The sequence below is a fragment of the Lactuca serriola genome, chromosome 8 (genome assembly GCF_051521515.1).
Source record: "Lactuca serriola cultivar US96UC23 chromosome 8, Lser_US96UC23_V15, whole genome shotgun sequence".
Classification (NCBI taxonomy): domain Eukaryota; kingdom Viridiplantae; phylum Streptophyta; class Magnoliopsida; order Asterales; family Asteraceae; genus Lactuca; species Lactuca serriola.
The window spans coordinates 47,829,018-47,835,931 of NC_136415.1; positions in this window are offsets into that span (position 1 = coordinate 47,829,018).

A 6,914-nucleotide genomic window follows, 5' to 3' on the forward strand; every position below is an offset into this window, starting at 1 on the left:
TACTAATATTACTCAATTACATTTAAGCTGTGAAATTGGAAAGAAAATTCATAAAATGATTTTGCCCTTTCTTGAATTTAAGGAAGATGAAGTTATAGCAGAATGTGAATCAGAAGTGTCCTCTAAAGAGACATCAAGTTCGTATAGGCTAGATTTGGATAAGACAGAAACCTTCATCGATTCTAAGGAACATAAGAGTATGTTAAAAATATCTTAGATGGAAATGATAGGCAAAAGATTAAAACTGAAACTATACAAACATTCGATCGGTCAAATGCCAAAATTGTTAAAGATAATAAAATAAACTTAGATAATTTGTCTGAATTTGATGCGGAAAGCGAGACGAGTGAAATCTCAGTAGAGGATGAAGTTGATTGCTCTAAGTTTATGAAAAATGAAACCAAGAATGAAAAACCTCTTATATCAGAAAACTCCGTTGAGTTTGCTCGTCTGTCAAAAGAACAAAAACCAAAACTCAAGGAAAAGGCCTTGGTCTATCAAAAAGTTCAGACCGTGCCAAATCAGGTTTATGCTGTGACTGGGGTCACTCAAAGGCAAACGGCAGAATTAAGAATCATAGTTGACGAAGATAACGCTGAAGGATGCGAAGACTATTTCTGGTCTGCTCCTGTTGACAACGCAGAAGAGACTGTGGGACTATCTGAGAAAACCACATGGAGAGTCAAAGGTAGATACATACCAGAACCCATCAACAAACCCTCCTGTTTCGACATTCCAAGCTCAAGTGGATCCAAAGATGTTCCTGAGGAACCAATGGTTGAACCTGTTGTTCCAATCAAGAGGGAAGAACCGAAAGTTCAAACTGAGAAAAGTACAGAATCTAAAATGAAAGGTAAGACAACTGTAACTCAGAAGGAGAAACCAAAGGCCAGCTTCAATGTTCACAAATCTAAGAAGGAGTTAGCTGAACAGAAACGCTTGAGAAATCAGAGATATGCCACGAATCTGAATGAAAGGAAAAGGCATTGGAATTCTCAAAATCCCAACTATGAGCCTCCCAGGAAAGGATCCCTGGACAAGGGAAAGGAAAAGTTGAAGGAAAATTTCAGTCCAAATTCCTACTATTCCAAATCCCAGAACCGAAAGTCATGTCTCGGTCCTGAACCCATTTTTGGTTCTCGACCTAGATTCGGTCCTCAACCTAGATTCGGTCCTCGACCCAGATTCAGTTCTAATCCCAGATTCGGTCCCAATCCTAGTTATGGATCCTCCAAGTCCCAAGTTGAAACAAATTCTTTAAAGGACATCAAAGGAAAAGCAAAGCTGGTATCAGACTCTGAGAAGGAAAATAAGAAATCCTCCACTAAACCTAGGAATCAAACGAAATATCCTAAACCATCAAAAACAAACCCAACTAATACACCAAAATTTAAAGAAGATAAAACAAAAATCAATGTGTATACCATTAAAAGAAAAGATCAAACCACTCTTATTAAACGAACTTATTTAGTTGATGTTTCTGTAGTAATTCCTTTCTCTGTGAAAAACTCACCAGGACCCAAGAAGCTTTAGGTTCCTAAATCTGCTTGAATTTGTAGGTAATCAGTGACGAGCAGTTTGACGATGAATGGTATATAGATAGTGGCTGCTCACGTCACATGACAGGGAGGAAGGAGGAGCTGAGAGAGTTTTGGTCCCTGAAAGATGGCGGGTCTGTGAAGTTTGGAAACAATTCCTATGGAACAATCAAAGGATACGGCATGATATCTAATGGAGACTTCTCGATCAGAAAGGTGGCTTATGTAGAAGGATTGCAACACAATCTCATCAGCGTGTCGCAATTAGTTGTAGGCACAGGTTTGAAGGTATCATTCGATGATGAGGGGTCTGAGATAATGGAAAAACAATCCAAGAAGGTACTACTGAAATTTGCACGAAAGGGAGAGATGTACCCTTTGAATCTTAACCCAATTCGAGGGACACCAACTATCTGTTTGCTGTCAAAAGCAAACACTGATGAAAGCTGGTTATGGCATCGACGTCTATCACACCTAAATTTCAAAGACATCAACAAATTAGTGATTGGTGATCACGTTCAAGGCCTTCCTCTTCTCAAGTTCGAAAAGGAGCATTTATGTGCAGCATGTGAGATGGGTAAACAGAGCAGAAGAAGCCACCCTACACGCATTAATACTAAGATAGTGGAACCACTTGAACTGTTACACATTGATTTATGTGGACCTTCTGCTATAGAGAGTATCGGTGGAAGTAAGTACATTCATGTCATTGTAGATGATTTTTCATGCTTCACTTGGGTTTTCTTTCTTAAGCAGAAATCAGATGCTATTCCTAAGCTGAAGGCATTCATCAAGCAAGTGGAAGTACAACTAAAGAAAACGGTGAGAAACATCATAAGTGACAATGGTCTGGAACTCAAGAACAAGGATTTTGAGGACTTTTTGGCTGATAAGGGGATAACTCACAATTTTTTGGCCCCTTATACACCACAGCAGAATGGGATTGTTGAAAGACGAAACCGCTCGTTATGTTAAGCAGCCAGAACCATGCTAAGTTTCGCTTCCCTACCTTTATACTTCTGGGCTGATGCAATTGCCGTTGCATGCTATACTCATAATCGGTCCTTGCTCAACAAGAGATTCTCCATAACTCCTTATGAGATCTTAAACAATAGGAAGCCGAATGTCAAATTTTTCCATATCTTTGGTTCAAGGTGCTTTATTCTTAATTCTAAAGAGAACCGAAATAAGTTTGATGTTAAAGCCGATGAGGGCATATTTCTGGGTTACTCTCTGTCATCAAAAGCATACAGGGTGTTGAATAAGTATTCCAAAAAAATTGAAGAGACTTATTATGTCACCTTTGATGACAATTATATGCCGAAGGTTCAAAGGACCGACAGTGCCCTAGGAGATATATTCCCAGAATCTGGACAGGTCTCGGTTCCAATATCGAACCTGTTTGAGGAATACATTCGGCTATTCGATGAACTAGAAAAAGCAATTCATTCAGAGGCAACGGCAGCAGATAACAAACTCGACAATCTCAAGAAGGTCATAGACGAAGCTACTAAAGAGATGAAAAGTGAACAACCAAGTACTAAGTCATCAACACGCTCTCCAAACAAAGATTCAATGTTCCAGGGGGAGAGCTCTACAACTTCAAAGACAACCGAAGTTTCTGTTGAGGGGGAGAATCCAAGTTCATCCCCAACAACTAAAGGTTCAGATGATAGGGAAAATACCGATCCAAAACAAACAAGTGATAGTCAAATCGAGGGGGAGAAACCAACCTCCACAAGAAATGCAGACTCTAATGCTGACAGAGATTTCACTTCGCCAGTCGAGGGGGAGAAGGAGAAAGAAAGTGATAGTTCTACTGATGAAGGTGAGGGTGATCTGTCAGATGTTGAAATAGAAGTAGAAGCTGAATTGAATCCAGAATATGATCCAAACTATCCTCCATTAGTGAAATGGACAAAGGACCATCCCAAAGAGCAAATTATTGGTGAAACCTCAGAAAGTGTTCTTACTCGATCTCAACTGAAGGCGAAACAAACTGCATTATTCTCTAAAGTGGAATTTTGTATGTTTAATTCGTTTATTTCCAAAATTGAGTCGAAAACTATAAATGCTGCACTTGATCATTCAGATTGGGTTCAAGCAATGCAGGATGAGCTCCATGAGTTCGAACGCAACAGAGTTTGGAGGTTGATTCCTACACTGAAAGATGCTTCTGTTGTCGGCCTGAAATGGGTGTTTAGAAATAAGCTGGACAAAGAAGGGAATGTCATTCGTAACAAGGCTCGGTTGGTGGTAAAAGGTTATTGTCAAGAAGAAGGGTTAGATTATGAAGAAACCTTTGCTCCAGTAGCAAGGTTAGAATCTGTCAGAATCTTTCTTGCATATGCTACTCACAAGAACTTCAAAGTTTTCCAAATGGATGTCAAATGCGCTTTCTTCAATGGAGAATTAGAAGAAACCGTTTATGTTGAGCAACCGCCTGGTTTTGTGAATGAAAAATACCCTGATCATTGCTATGTGCTGGATAAAGCTGTCTATGGGCTAAAACAACCACCGAGAGCCTGGTATGAAATGCTAACTCGCTTCTTGAAAATGTCCAAATTTAAACAAGGTTCGGTTGACCCAACCTTCTTTCGTAAGAAGGAAGGCGAACATTTGATGATTGTTCAGATTTATGTTGATGATATCATCTTCGGCTCCACGAATCCTAGCTTAACAGCTGAATTCAGGAAGTTGATGGAGACTAAATTTGAAGAGAGCACAATGGGTCCAATTAACTTTTTCCTTGGTTTGGATATTAGACAGGGACCAGAAGGTATCTTTATAAACCAGGAAGCATACACCAAGAACTTACTGACAAAATTTGGAATGAAGGGTGATTCAAAAGTGAAGGTTCCTATGGCATTTGGCACTAAGCTAACCCCATCTTTGGAGAAACCTGTTGTGGATATAACACTTTATCATCAAATGATCGGGTCCCTTATGTATCTAACAACTAGTAGACCAGATATTATGTTTTCTGTTTGTTACTGTGCCAGGTTTCAAGCCAATCCAAGAGAACCTCACATGCTTGCTGTGAAGAACATTTTTCGATATCTAAAGAAAACTTCATCTCTCGGTCTCTGGTATCCTGCAAGATTTGGATTCTTCATCCAAGCCTTCTCTGATGCTGATGTAGGAGGATGTGGACTGGACAGAAAGAGTACTACAAGTGGATGCCAATTTTTTGACGGGAAACTTGTTAGTTGGCAGTCCAAGAAACAAACCTGTGTTTCGTTATCCACAGCCGAAGCTGAATATATTGTTGCAGCATCTTGCACCTCTCAAGTGGTTTGGATTCAAAGTCAACTAAGAGATTATGGGCTAAGTATGAAGAAGATTCCTCTCTATTGCGACTCTGAAAGTGCAATTAGGATTTGTCATAATCCAGTGCAACACTCAAAAACCAAGCACATTTCACTTAGGTATCATTTCATCAAGGATCATGTAGAAGATGGGAACGTGGAAGTACACTTTGTTCGATCTGCTGATCAACTGGCCGACATCTTTACTAAAGCCTTACCAGAGGCAACCTTTAACAAAATCTTACAAGGCTTGGGCATGATGGAAGGAGAGTCGGTACCAAATCCTCAAATCTCTCATTAAAAAAAATTAGACAACCGAAATGGACAGACCGCTCGGTCTATTTCGGCTCTAGACTTTTAGGGAACCGAAATGGACAGACCGCTCGGTCTATCTCGGCTCCGTAATTTTCTGGAACCGAAATGAACCGAACGCTCGGTCTATTTCGCTTCACTCATTTAAAGATAAGGTTTCGGTTGTATATTCTGTGCATATCTTTCTTTTGATTTGAACTTAATTATTTTATCATTCTGTTTTTTATTCTTTTTCAGAAAATTTCAAAAATCCAAAAATATTCTATCTTTCTGTTTTTATTCTTTTTCAGAAAATTTCAAAAGTCCTTAATTATTTTATCTTTCTGTTTTTTATTCTTTTTCAGAAAATTTCAAAAATCCAAAATATTTTATCTTTCTATTTTTATTATTTTTCAGAGAAATTCAAAACTTTCACTAAGTTTTATTTGTCTCGTATGTTTGTCTGTTTGGTTTGTTTGGTGTGTTTCTTTACTTTTCATAGGTGATATGAATACCCGTATAACCGACTGTGGATCTAAGGAAGGTATGATTCAATTTCAAAATGAACTAGTTAAGGGTCCCTAGAAGCATGCTGCTGCATGTTGTCTTAAGCCTCTACGATCTTGAGCAGGCCTTAATGATTCGATCTACACCTATCGTTTCTTCCAAATTAGGATAATTTATATTGCTCGTTCTAGAGCTACCTTACTCTTCTCATATGAGTTAAGAGTTTCTCTGCTCTGTCAGGATTATCTAGCAGAAGGTAAATTTGGTTCTTTAGCCACCTCCTAATATTCTCCATCTACTTTCGGTTCACCAAAGTAACCCTTAAGACTCTCGGTCTTTACCACTGAGGTTTATGGTTACACAACATCTGTGTTTGTGATCTTAGATACGTTTACCACGTGCTGAGTGAAACCCAATATCCAACACCAAAAATGAATTGACGGTGAATTATATATTCAAGAACTTACTGGTTACCTAAGGAAATCTCTCTTTTTATTTTTGTGTGATCTTTTATGAAATTGTCTACTACCAAGGAATTTCTTCCTAAAGAGATCCAGTTTTTTTTTTTGAGATTTCTGATTTCTCCATAGTCACTAAAACAATAAATCCCACCTACCTGTTCTACAAACCACATCGGTCTCACAGGTACTTCTTCCAACGTTCGGTTTTATGTTAATACTCGAAGTTCGGATGAAGATAAGCTACCCTAAGCCTATGATTAAAAGAAGCCTTTCAATGTTTATTAACAAACAGTTGATCGTATTTTTCGGGAAACCACACAAGCACTTCAAGTCTCTCTTGACTTTGAAGGAAGTGATTCTTGCCCGGAATCCTCTGCTTTTTGTCTAATAATAACACATCATTCACATCCCATACACATTTGATTTGTTTCTTTATCTTTGTCACACTTATGCACGAAATTTTTTATTTTCCAACATTCTGGTTACTGTTTGGTTTGAGTTTTGGGTTATCTATTGCAACCAAACAAGGGGCTATTGTGGAATTTCAAATGCTGATTGAAGATAAGATTTAGGCGCATGAATTTGAACGGTTTCTCAAGCCATGCGTGTTGACGTATACCTGGGAGTAACCACACTGTCACATCGCGCTTTTTCAGGTGAAGTTTTAGTGATCTCATCATAATCATCACGTCTCTCTCCAGGCAATGGTATATAAAAGAGGTGAACATTTTATTTATCTTTTACCAGCATTCAATTCTCTCAAACTTAAACGACAAGTAAACACTATTCATCTTCTTCTTCATTCATCA